We start from the raw sequence: 14,939 nt of genomic DNA on the forward strand, positions 1-14,939 counted from the left end.
AACAAAGCTTATAAAATCAAATAAAAGTCAAACACATTCAAACAAAACTTTTTGATTCGAATGAAAATCAAATGCATTTAACGAATTTAATTGAATCAAATGAAAGTCAAACACATTTAAACAAATCTTTTTGAATCAAAGGAAAGTCAAACACATTCAAACAAAGCTTTTTAAATCAAATGAAGGTCAAATACCTTCAAACAAAGTATTTTGAATCAAATGAAAGTCAAACACATTCAAACAAAGCTTTTTGAATCAAATGAAAGTCAAACACACTAAAATAAAGCTTTTTGACTAAAATGAATGTTAAACCCATTTAAACAAAGATTTTTGATTAAAATGAAAGTCAAACACATTTACAAAAAAAATTTTGAATCGAATGAAACTCTAATGCATTCAAAGAAACTAATTGAATCAAATGAAAGTCGAATACATTCAAACAAAGCTTTCTAAATCAAATGAAAGTCTAACACATTCAAACAAAGCTTTTAGAATCAAATAAGACTCAAACACATTCAAATAAGGTTTTTGAATCGAATGAAAGTCAAATGCATTCAACGAACTAATTGAGTCAAATTAAAGTCAAACACATTTAAACAAAGCTTTTTGAATCAAATGAAAGTAAAACACATTCTAAAAACCTTTTTGAGTCAAATGAATGTCAAACACAATCAAACAAAGCTTTTTAAATCAAATGAAAGTCAAAACATTCAAACAAATCTTTTTGAATCGAATAAAAGTACTATACATTCAAAGAAACCTTATTGAATATAATGAAAGTCAAAAAATTCAACCAAAGCTTTTTGAATCAAATGAAAGTCAAACACATTCACACAAAGCTTTGTAATTTAAATGAAAGTTTATCCAATTCAAACAAAGCTTTTTAAATAAAATGAAAGTCAAACACAATAAAAAAAAAGCTTTTTGAATCAAATGAAAGTCAAATGCATTCAAAGAAGATAATTGAATCAAATGAAAGTCAAACAAATTCAAACAAAGCTTTGTGAATAAAATAAAGTCAAACACATTAAAAAAAAAAGCTTTTTGAATCAAATGACAGTCAAATGCATTCAAAGAAGATAATTGAATAAAATGAAAGTCAAACAAATTCAAACAAAGCTTTGTGAATGAAATGAAATTCAAACACATTAAAAAATACCTTTTTGAATCAAATGAAAGTCAAACACATTCAAACAAAGCTTTCTGAATCAAATGAATGTTAAACACATTCAAACAAAGCCTTTTGAATTAAACGAAAGCCAAATGCATTTAATGAAGCTAATTGAACCAAATAAAAGTCAAACACATTCAAATAAAGCTTTTTGAATCAAATGAAAGTCAAACATATTAAAACAAAGCTTATTGAATCGAATAAAAGTCAAATGAATTTAACGAAGCTAATTGAATCAAATGAATGTAAAACACATTGAAACAAAGCTTTTTGAATCATATGAAAGTCAAACAAATTTAAATGAAGCTTTTTGAATTATATAAAAGTCAAATGCATTTAACGAAGCTAATTAAATCAAATGAAAGTCAAACACATTCAAACAAAGATTTTTTAATAAAAAAAGTAAAACACATTCAAACAAATCTTTTTAAATCGAATGAACGTCAAACACAATTAAACACAACCATTTGAAACGAATGAAAGTCAAATGCATTGAATGTATATAATTGAATCAAATGCAAGTCAAACACATGCAAAGAAAGCCTTTTGATTTAAATGAAAGTTAAACACATTCAAACAAAGCTAATTGAATCAAATTAAAGTCAATCACATTCAAACAAAGCTTTATGAAACAAATGAAAGTCAAACACGTTCAAATAATGCCTTTTGAATCGAATGAAAGTCATATGAATTCAACTAAGCTATTTGAATCAAATAAAAGTCAAACAAATTTAAACAAAGCTTTTTGAATCAAATGAAAGTCAAATGCATTAAAAAAAATTTAATCAATTGATAGTTAAACACATTTAAACTAAGCTTTTTAAAACAAATGAAAGTGAAACAAATTCAAACAAAGGTTTTTTAATCGAATGAAAGTCAAATTCATTCAACGAACTAATTGAATCAAATGAAAGTCAAACACATTCAAACAAAGCTTTTTGAATCAAATGAGATTCAAACACAGTCAAACAAATATTTTTAAATCAAATAAAAGTCAAATTCATTCAAACAAAACTTTTTAAATCAAATGAAAGTCAAAAACATTCAAACAAAGGTTTTTAAGTCAAATGAAAGTCAAACACATTCAAACAAAGCTTTTTGAATTGAATGAAAGTAAAATGCATTGAACAAAGCTAATTGAACAAAATGAAAATCTATCATATTCAAAGAAAGCTTTTTAAATCAAATAAAAGTCAAACACATTCAAACAAATCTTTTTGAATTGAATGAAAGTCAAATGTATTCGATGAAGCTAATTGAATCAAATTAAAGTCAAACACTTTCAAACACCGATTTTTCAATCAAATGAAAGTCAAACACATTCAAACTATGCTTTTTTAATCGAATGAAAGCCATATGAATTCGACGAAGCTAATTGAATCAAATTAAAGTCAAACACATTCAAACAAAAGTTTTTAATCAAATGAAAGTAAAACACATTCAAACAAAGCTTTTTGAATCGAATGAAAGTTAAATGCATTCATCAAAACTAATTAAATCAAATAAAAGTCTAACACATTTAAACAAAGCCTTTTGAATCAAATGAAAGTCAAACACATTCAATCAAATCTTTTTGAATCGAATTCAAGTCAAATGCATTCAACGAATCTAATCGAATCAAATGAAATTTTAACACATTCAAACAAACTTTTTAATCAATTGATAGTCAAACACTTTTCAACAAAGATTTTTGAATCAAATAAAAGTCATACACATGCAAACACTGCTAATTGAATTAAATGAAAGTCAAACACATTCAGAAAAAGGTTTATGAATTAAATGAAAGTCAAACAGCTTAAAACAAAGCTTTGGAATTAAATGAAAGCCATATGAATTTGATGAAGCTAATTGAATCGAATGAAAGTCAAACAAATTCAAACACAGCTTTTTAAATCAAATGAAAGTCCAACACATTCAAAAAAAGGTTTTTGAATCAAATGAAAGTCAAATGCATTAAAAGAAGATAATTGAAGCAAATGAAAGTCTAACACATTCAAACAAAGCTTTGGGAATGAAATGAATGTAAAACACATTTTAAAAAAGCTTTTTGAATCAAATAAAATTCAAACACATTCAAATTTAGCTTATTGAATCAAATGAATGTTAAACACATTTAAACAAAGTTTTTGAATCGAATGAAAGTCAAATGCATTCAAAGAAGCTAATTGAATTAAAAGAAAGTCGAATACATTCAAACAAAGCTTTTTGAATCAATTAAAAGTCAAACACATTCAAATAAAGCTTTTTAAATCAAAAGGTTTTTGAATCAAATGAAAGTGAAACCCATTCAAACAAAGCTTTTTGAATTAAATGAAAGACAAATGCATTCAACGAAGTTAATTGAATCAAATGAAAGTCTAACACATTCAAACAAAGCATTTTGAATCAAATGAAAGTCAAAAGCATTCAAACAAAGTTTTTTTAATCGAATGAAAATCAAAAGCATTCAAAAAATTTAATTGAATCAAAGGAAAATCAACCACACTAAAAAAAAGCTTTTTGAATCAAATGAAAGTTAAACACATTCAAACTAATTTATTTGAATTAAATGAAAGTTAAACACATTTAAATAATGCTTTTTGAATAAATAAAAGTCATACACATTCAAACAAAGCTTTTTGAATCAAATGAAAGTCAAATGGACTCGAGGAAGCTAATTGAATGAAATAAAAGTCAAACACATTCAAACAAAGCTTTATGAATCAATTGAAAGTGAAACACGTTTAAACAAAGCCTTTTGAATCGAAATGAAAGTCATATGAATTCAATGAAACTAATTATATCAAATGAAAGTCAAGTAAATTAAAACAAAGCTTTTTGAATCAATTGAAAGTGTAGCACAGTAAAAAAAAAAAAACCTTTATAATCAATTGGCAGTGAAACAAATTCAAACAAAGATTTTTTAACCAAATGAAAGTCAAACACGTTTAACAAAAGCTTTTTGAATCAAATGAAAGTAAAAGGCATTCAACGACACTAATGGAATCAAATGAATTCAAACATATTCAAACAAAGCTTTTTGAATAATATGAAAGTCAAATACATTTAAACAATGTTTTTGAATCGAATGAAAGTCAAATACATTCAAATAAGGTAATTGAATGAAATGAAGGTCGAATACATTCAAACAAAGCTTTTTGAATCAAATGAAAGTAAGACACATTCAAACAAAGCTTTTTTAATCATATGAAAGTCAAACACATTCAAACAAAGCTTTTTGAATTGAATGAAAGTCAAATGCATTCAGCAAAGCTAATTGAATCAAATGAAAGCCCAACACATTCAAACAAAGCTTTTTCAATCAACTGAAAGTGAAACACATTCAAACAAATTTTTTTGAATCAAATGAAAGTCAAACACATTCAAACAAAGCTTTTTAAATTAAATGAAAGTCAAACACATTTAAACAAAGGTTTTTGAATAAAATGAAAGTCAAACACATTCAAACAAATCTTTTTGAATCAAATGAAAGTCAATGCATTAAACAAAGCTAATTGAATCAAATAAAAGTCAAACAAATTCAAACAAAGCTTTTGAAACAAATGAAAATCAAACACATTCAAACAAATCTATTTGAATCAAATGATAGTCAAACACATTCAAACAATGCTTTCTTAATAAATAAAAGTCATACACATTCAAACAAAGCTTTTTGAATAAAATGAAAGTCATATGCATTCGATGAAGCTAATTAAATCAAATTAAAGTCAAACACATTTTAAAAAAGCTTTTTGAATCATATGAAATTCAAACACATTTAAACAAAGTTTTTGAATTGAATGAAAGTCAAATGCATTCAAAGAAGATAATTATATTAAATGAAAGTCGAATACATTCAAACAAAGCTTTTTGAATCAAATGAAAGTTAAACACATCAAACAAAGTTTTTTGAATCAACTGAAAGTCAAATGCATTCAACGAACTAATTGAATCAAATGAAAGTCAAACACATTCAAACAAAGCCTTTTGATTCAAATGAAAGTTAAACACATTCAAACAATTTTTTTTGAATCAAATGAAAGTCAAACACATTCAAACAACGCTTTTTTGAATTGAATGAAAGTCAAATGCATTCAACAAGGCTAATTGAATCAAATGAAAGTCTAACACATTCAAGCAAACTTTTTGTATCAAATGAAAGTCAAACACATTTAAATAAATCTTTTTGAATCAAATAAAAGTCAAACACATTCAAACAATGCATTTTAAATAAATAAAAGTCATACACATTCAAACAAAGCTTTTTGAATCAAATGAAAGTTAAATGTATTCGACGAAGCTAATTGAATCAAATTAAAGTCTAATACGTTCAAACAAAGATTTATTAATCAAAATAAAAGTCAAACACATTTAGACAAAGCTTTTTGAATCGAATGAAAGTGAAATTCATTCAAAGAAGCTAATTGAATTAAATGAAAGTTAAACACAGTTAAACAAAGCTTTTTGAATTAAATGAAATTCAAACACATTCAAACATTTCTTTTTGAATCGAATTCAAGTCAAATGCATTCAACGAATCTAATCGAATCAAATGAACTTTTAAACCATTCATTTAAGCATAGTGGCGTCCAAAGGGAAGGAAGCTAAAGTAAAAGAGTCGCTAACAAGTTTTAAGAACTTGTAAACATTTCACGGGGTGAATGTTACACCCTTAACGATCCATGAGATCGTTAACTCCAATAGGTCTAGAACCATGACGGGATGTTCGGGGATGAAGGTACAAATCCAACCTAAAAGAGACTAAACATGCCTTAAAAACAGACATCTACTTTATTCTTCTCGTATTCATGTGTGGTTTCTGACTAACATGCAATCAATAGGATTACCATAAACATGTTTATATATGTTGGTTGAATTTAATGCACAAATACAGTTATTATCAGCGATCACTTAAATTATAATTAAATTAGCTTAAATAAAATTATTAATTATCTTATTAAGCATGATTTCAAGTACAAATTTCCTTTAAACGTTCATAAAAGGTGTGATAAAGCAATAACAATAAATATATGTCAAGCAACATGATATTAACAAATTATATATAGGTTATTCGTAAATTAACAAATAACATGAAATAATTCGTAAATTAACAAATTATGGAAAACAATTCATAAATTTATAAATTACGTTAAATTATTCGTAAATTAACAAATTTCGGAAAATAATTCGTTAGTTAACAAATTACGTGAAACATAAAATTCGACACAACAATAATCATCAACATAATCATAATTTAATAGAGCATAATATTAATAGGTAGATCTAAGCATGATAATAACATGATTAATAACAAACTCTATCATGTTACTAAATAATAAAAATTAAATTTTTAGCCCTAACATGATATTAGGAAAGAAATAGGAAGCATCAAAATAATCATACCTGATATTAGAAATTTTAGTTAACTCTAAGCATGATACTAGGAAACAATAAAACATCCTAACATGATACTAGGAATCAACAAAATAATCTAAGCATGATTCTTATATCTAAAGATCAATAAAATATTAAATTACTTAATTTGATGCCTTGTACATCTTTTTAATAACAAAATACACGTGTTAGTAATTTCAAGGAAAATAATAAAACAAACAATAAAATTATATAATTGAAATAGAGATTTGGGACCAAACTCTCAGAAATATCAAACTTTCACGTCTAGGGCGAAGGAAACTTCGAACTTGGTTAGGTGTGTCAAGAACTAATGTATGAGGAATTTTCTAAAAGGGAAGGTTTAGAAAAAGAATAGAGAGAGAGAAAGAATAAGCTTTTAGCTTTTAGAGAGATAAAGAAAGAGAATTCTAGGTGTTGATGATTTGAAGAACAGGGAGATACGACCCCTATTTATAGGAAAATTAGCACGGGATCGAAGAAAATTATATTAGGAATAAAATACCTCCTGTCGTTTGTCTCGCGCTCATCCAAAAGTCAACGCACTTTTCCATGCGTAATTACCATTAATACTGGTTATAGGTAATTAAGCTTCTAAGAAGTTTTTGAAATCAGATTTAATATATTTTATTCTAAATAAAACATCTTTAAAATATAAATATCGATCCTAAACTTTAGGAATAATTATTAATAGGCCCTCCTCTAAATCATTGGGCCACCTTGAAAATCATTGGGCCTAATCTAAGTTAATCCATAACTTCGTCATAATTCATCGGAATTGGGCTTATAATATATCATTGGAAAGCTCTTTTTGAGCCCAATCAAATTACACTATTGTTGGACCCTTATCATGGACCAAGCTAAATTAGACTGGCTATTTTTCATAAATAAGGTAAGAAAAGAAATATTTTTGAAAACAGAAAGAGAAATATTTTAATAAAAACATCTTCATCACTAGACTTTCCACACTTTCACTTTGATCGACAATCAAATGACATGAAGCCCCCACCTTGGTTGAGTTTGGAGAAACGCAGGTTTTGAAAACAAAAGTCAAAGTAACGATAGGGACTGAGAATGATTTAGAACGTTATGCGAACCCAAATCATTCTTGTAACGCCGATACCTGCAAACTAGCATTAGTTAAACAAATAAAAGAGTTAAGAAACGTGTATCTTGCACTGTCAAGCACACGTCACTGGAGTAACCAATTTTGTTTGACGATCTTCCTCAAGCTAGGGGATACCGCCTGAAGACTACCACGCTTGCAGCTGCCTCCAATTTCTGCTGTGATAATCTTTCGCAAGCTAGGGAACACTATCGAAGATTGCTCCGCTTGTAACGACCTTCTACCGTTTTGTGACCATCTTCCGCAAGCTAGGGAACACGATCAAAGATAACTTCGCTTGAAATCACCTTCCGCTTTTGAAAACCTTCCACATCCTAGGGAACGTTATCGAAGATCACTTCTCTTGAAGCCATCCTCAGTTTTTTGACAGCTTTCCACATCCTAGGGAACGCTGTCGAAGATAACTTTGCTTGAAGTCATCCTCATTTGTTTGTGACAACTCTCCACAAGCTAGGGAACGCCGTCGATTAATGCTGATACATCTCGAGCTTTTTTCTTGAATCATGGTGACAACTTTCCCAATCATAGAGAATGTTGTCCAAGACCGTCTCATCACGAACCGTTCTTCTGAAATCTAAGTGACAACCTCCACAATCTTAGCGAACGTCGTCGAAGACTGCCCATCTCGTGCTATCTTCTCAAATCTAGGTGAGAACCTCCTCAACTTAGCAAACGTCGTCGAAGACTGCCCATCTCGTGCTATCTTCTCCAATCCAGGTGATAACCTCCTCAATCTTAGCAAACATCGTCGACGATAACTTCGCTTGAACCATCCTCAGTTTTTCGTGACAACCCTCCGCAAGCTAGAGAATGTCGTTGAAGATAAACTTGCTTGAAGTCATCCTCGGCTTCTTGACAACTTTCCTCATCCCAGGGAACGCTGTCGAAGATAACTTCGCTTAAAGTGATCCTCAGTCGGTGCGATAATATTCCGAAGAAAATTACCAAAGACCAACGCTTGTTGATCCTTAAAGCTCACTTAAACTTTGCTGCCATGATATTTAATGAAAATTCCGCGGTGCCAGTATGTCGGCGCATTTTGCTGCTTGTGAACCATTACGTCGGTGCCTCTGCTACTTATGAACCATTGTGTCGGTGCCTTCGGCTGATTATGAACCATTATGTCGGTGCCTTTGCGATGAGCCAATGATTAGGTAATTTAAGCTAAGTGAGACGATATTTTATCAAGTCGATCACCTATTGTGATTGTAACCGAGTCGATTACTTAATCATGTCAAATTTCTTATTGGGGCTAACTGGCGCACCAAGGAACCCGAAATTGCTGTATAAGGTCAACATAATTTAATATTGGGGCCACACATCTTGACAACGTACCAGCGCACGCCGGAGCACGCTGTTGACAGGATTTTAAGCTGTCGCGAAGTTACTAAGACCAGCGCCAGACGACAATCTTTTCGTTTGGCGACAGAGTCAAGTTTTTGAACTAAAAACTCTTTCCTTTATTTCCACTGTTGCTATTACTCGTTGCTCGATTTCGCTCTGAACCTTCAACTTGGTCGTTTCTTTTCAACCAAATCTGCTCAAATCTTTTGCAAATTAAAGCTCTTCATCTCTAATTTATTGATCCATGTACGTTTTGCTCAAACTCCTCTTATCTTGGAAGAATTTCTTAAGTTTATACTCACGGTTTTTCAAAAAATCCGGGAACATTCTTGCTCGCTTTCTCTTTGGAAGTGATAGCTTCCTATGCCTTGAAACTCTGTTGAAAACTTTATTCTTTAGGATTTTACCGAATTTGAGGTGCTTGATCAAAATCTGGATGTGCTCGATCAATTAGGCCAACTCTAGGTTATTTGCTAAGCCATTTGCGTCCTTTTGCTTCAAATCTTTTGTACCTATATTTATATTTTGGACTATAGGACTTTGCTCAACTTTTCTTTAGGGGTTGACCTAAGGCTGAGTGTTGCTTGACTCATTGCATAATACTTAATGTGCTTTTAACACATATGACTTGTCATGACTCCACTCAAAGCATTTTGACACACATGGCTTGACATGACTCAAGGTATAAACTTAACTTAATATGATTGATCTACTCGAGGTCGACTCAACTCGATTGTAACTTGTGTGTGCGAAGTATTGACTCATGAGACTCTATATGTATATGACTTATGTGTGGTTCGACAAATACTTTCCGTCATTTTTAAGGAGGGTACCGACTTTCTCCCGAAAAAGAAAGACGTAAAAAGACAAGAAGTAAAGTTTTTGAAGTTGCATGTTGAATAAGCTTTAACAAATGTATGGATCGACGTCGTATCTTACGGCACGAAGATTGTAACATCCTAGGGCATTTCCATTGTTAATTTTGGATGAAATTAATTAGGTAACTTAGGCATGGAGGCTAAGCAATTCATACTTTGCGACATGATGATGACAAGGTATGCTTCCACGTTATGTCAAGATTTCGTGACAAAAGGTTCCTAAGGGAAGTATCATTTAGTAATGTATCCATGTAGTGTGTGTGAGTGACATTAAAATCTAGGCTGCAAAGGCTAAGTGTATGGGAAATAGTAGACACCCAAATGTGTCTCCCCAAAACCAAACCCAGTGATGGATACCTTTCATGTCATTTGATTATCGAACAAATCGAAAGTGTGAAATGTCTAGTGATGAGGATTTTTTATTAAAATATCTTTTCTTTCTGTTTTTGAAAATATTTCTTATCTTACCTTATTTATGAAAAACGTGCATTCCAGTTTAGTTTGGTCCATGATAAGGGTCCAATAATAGTGTAGTTTGATGGGGCTTGAAAAGAACTTTCCAACATTATATTATCAGCCCAATTCCGATGAATAATAAGGAAGTTATGGCCAAAATACTAAACTAGGCCTGATTTTGTTTTTATATGCGGCCTAATGATCTAGATGAGGGCCTATTATTAATTATCATTCCTAAATCTATAAGGATTGATTATAGTCTTCTAAAATAATCTAGAAGGTTCTTTTAAATCCTAATGGAGTTAGGATTGATAATTATGTTTCAAAGAGTTTGAAATTGAATAAAACTACTCCTTTTTAGAATTCTTGTTTTGTACAAAGTGGAATATATTCAGATTTTATTTTCGTGCCTCATAATCTTTATCCAAATTTTATATGGTTGGATAGATCTTGAAAATATATTTCTAATGATATATTATAATATTAAATCCGAGTTATAACGAATAAGATATGAATGAGATATGAAACTCTATCCAAAACTGCCACCCTTCCACTATTTCAGCCATATCATTTTATCTACAACATATTTTAATCTGATTCTAATTTGGTTGGAAAGTAGACTTCAAGAGATTTCCAGCGACATATTATATGCCTTATTTAGACTTGCAGATCAAAAGATATGATAAAAATAAAATCGCGTGAAACTGATTATTAGCGTTTGACAACAAACATTAGCGCCTGGCGATAAGGCTTGGCGCCTAGCGCTAACTTTCAGCGCCTGGTGCTAATGACCAGCATTTGGCGCTAATTGAGATTTATTCTCTTCGAAACTCTGATTCGTCTTTTTATCCATCCGATAGATTTTCTCTATAAATAGCCTCTTAAAATTATGTTTTCAATCATCAATTCTCAACAATAATCAATTTTCACCAATTCTCATCAACAATCTCTTGATTACTCTCTTTCTCTCTCTCTTTTCTAAACTATTCTTTTGCATACAAAATTCCTCATACATTCGCACTAAACACACCTAGCCAAGTTTGAAGTTGCCTTTGCCATAGACGTGAAAGGTTTTATATTTCTAAGGGTTTGGTCCCAAATCTAGTCTAAACTTTCTTAATTCTTTATTTCAATTATTTAATTTAATTGTTTAATTATTATTTTTTTTTGAAGTTACTAACGCGTGTATTTTATTAATAGAAAGAGATACGAGGCATCAAAGTAAGTGCTTTAATTGATTTTATTGATATTATGATATAGAAATCATGTCTAGTTGTTATTATGATTCCTAATATCATATTAGGATGTTTGATGTTTTGAATGACAACAATGATTCCTAGTATCATGTTTAGGGTAATAACTATAATTTCGAATATCAAATATGCTTATTGTGTTTCCTGTGATGCTTCTTATTTTCATTCATAATATTCATGTTAGTATCATGTTAGGGCTATATATTTGATCTTTATTACTTAGTGACATGCTAGGGTTTGTTATTAATCTTGTTAATATCATGTCTAGGATCTTGTTATTATTTTACTTTAGCATGATTATTATTATTATTATTATTATTATTATTATTATTATTATTATTATTATTATTATTATTATTATTATTATTATTATTATTATTATTATTATTATTATTATTATTATTATTATTATTATTATTATTATTATTATTATTATTATTATTATTATTATTATTATTATTATTATTATTATTATTATTATTATTATTATTATTATTATTATTATTTTAATAATTATTATAATAATTGTTATTTATGATTATTATGTTGCTTGATATTTATTTTTATTGCTTGATCACATCTTTATGCATGTTTAAAGGGAATTTGGTACTTGTAATCACGCTTAATAAGATAATTAATAATCTTGTTTAGGGTTAATTTGATTATAATTCAAGTGATCGCCAATAATAGTTTTATTTGTGCATTAATATTCAACCAACATAGATAAACAGGTTTAGGGTAAACCTAATGATTGCATGTTAGTCAGAAAGCGCACATGAATACGATCAGAATAAAGTAGAGGCCTATTATTAGGGCAGGTTTAATCTCTTTTAGGTTGGATTTGTACCTTCATCCTCGAACTACCAGTCTTGGTTCCAGACCTAGTGGAGTTGACGATCTCCTGGATCGTTTAGGGGTGTAACCTTCACCTCGTGAACGGTTTACAAGTTCCTAAAACTTGTTGGCGACTCTTTTGCTCTATCTTCTTTCCCTTTGGACGCCACCGTACTTTAGTGTATAATCAAAGAGGGGTTCAAGTTTGGGATAATGCTTGAAATATTCCCAACAGTTTTTTACGACTCCACTGGGGAGGATTTCTATTTTAATTCCTGAAATTTATTTCGGCAATGATTTTGAATGAGTGGATGAGACTCGAAAAGTTCTAAATATTTCATGTGCGTAATTTTGATTAACATTATTGCCATATGAATAAAAAAGATATCATTGGAAAGACCATCCGTAATAAGGTAAAACATAGGATTTTTACGCGTAGGAAATTTGGGGAATATCTTTCACAACTAGGATTGAAATAATGTTGCGCGAAGCTGGAAAATTTTATCGGGCACGGAAAGTTGTTAAGGCATGTAGGAACTAGCGTCAGGAAAAAAAGTCAAGCGCCACTTATTTGACTTTTGCGCAAGGCGACAGCTTCTGTCGCTAGGCGCTAAAGCCAAATTGTGGCGCCGGCCTCTGTTTGCTGGCGCCAAGTTCTTCCAATACCGAGCCAGAAATATGCGTTCTAATTTTGACCAGTTTTTAGCACTGTTTGCTCGATCCTACTTCCTGATTGAGTTTTTCTCACTTTTCTGAAACCCATATGTGTTCTACATATGGACATAACCCTCTGGGAATTCATGATCCATCTACCTGATTAAACGCTCTGTGCAACAAAGGGTACATCCGAGAATGTTGAATTCACCAAACCATGGAAGTGAGTTTTTCTTAACTTGCGGTGTCCCATCCACTCGCACCAACCCTTCACGGTTAGGCTTCCCCGCGGTGCATTCTGACAATTAACCATAGACCCTCTTTGACTAACCCATATCCCGAACTTTAGAGAACTAGAGCCATGGTTAGGTTGCAAACTCATTACATCATGTTGTGACTACTTGTGCATACTTATTATGTGACTAAACTAACTGTTTGGTTTGACTTGTGATTAAGCCTAAATAAACTAATTAATGACTAAAGGACTTTTCTTAATTAATTGATTATTTAATTTGAGCTAATAAATATGTCTAAAATCGAGTCATAGTTTCTTTAAGTCAACCCGGATTTTTATTCTCGTATACTGCACAAGCGTCAACTTGTTTTGGTCATAGACGAAGTTCTAGGAATAACTACGAGTGGTACAACCTATGGATCTATAGCCCCGAGTTTTATCTTTAATTTGGCGTTGGTTTCATAACAACCAGAGTCTTAGATAAAAGGTTATTACTAAAATACCACAGCCTGTCCAGCTTATTGCATATACGCGAGGTCTTATCTTAGTCTTTGCTTGAGTCTAGCCACATGGTCATGACACAAGTCTTAACATATCACCTACATTCACTAGCCTTAGCACACACTTTGTGTATATGTCACCATGACCATGTCTTAGGTTCATGCATGAGTCGGTTTTTTCCGTCATTTGAGTTGGGGGTACATTCTATTCCTAATTTCTTCATATCCCTCCATCTACATTATCTTTCCATTATCTACATCATCTTTCTCCATATCACAACCTTCATTCTTCATACCTTCTTCCATCTATGCATGTTGAATCGATTTTAAGTCATGTGATTGACAAACAAAAAAAATGAGGGTAATGATGAAACAAATGCACAAGGCAAGCTTCTCACCAAGATTTCATGCTTTCTTCTTCTTTTTTTAAACCCTTTTCCAAATAATTCTAGCATAGGAACCCTTCATCCTCCTTGAATTTATTTCTTAGACTTTGATTTTTTCCCCTTTTTAAATAAAATGAGCATTTATTTCCTTACATATGATCATTGCATTGCGAAAAAAAAAAAATCATGTCAAACTAAGCAGAAGATATACCAATGATTTAAGGCACTCCTTGTAGCCACATCATATTACCTTTCACCCTTTCAAAAATACAATCCCTTTTGATAAACCACTTTGAGCCTCGTCTAACGATAGACCTTTCTTTTTTCAACCCACAACTACCTAACCTTGGGATGGGATGGTGTGCAACTTATGCAATTTTCAATTTCATAAAAAGCTTGAGTGATTTAAAAAGATCAAAATAAACTAAAATAACAATAAATTAAAATAATAAATTAAAGTGTACAAAAGGGAAAGTGTTCCAATGTCTTTGACATGAACATGTCTTTGATTTGAACACGTCTCAAATTGCGTCTCTTATCGAGTGCTCGGTACCGTGCCCGAGAAACATGAATGCCAAGTGAGTGATAAACCGCATGATCGGGATTGCCCACACTTATCAAAATAAACTAAATGCTAAAGCAAAAAAAAAAAAAAAAAAAAAAAAAGATTCAAAAGCAAAGTTCCACACCTTGGGGGCTTATATAGGGTCT

This window comes from Chenopodium album, chromosome 1 (genome assembly GCF_948465745.1).
Source record: "Chenopodium album chromosome 1, dcCheAlbu1.1, whole genome shotgun sequence".
In the NCBI taxonomy this organism is placed as follows: domain Eukaryota; kingdom Viridiplantae; phylum Streptophyta; class Magnoliopsida; order Caryophyllales; family Amaranthaceae; genus Chenopodium; species Chenopodium album.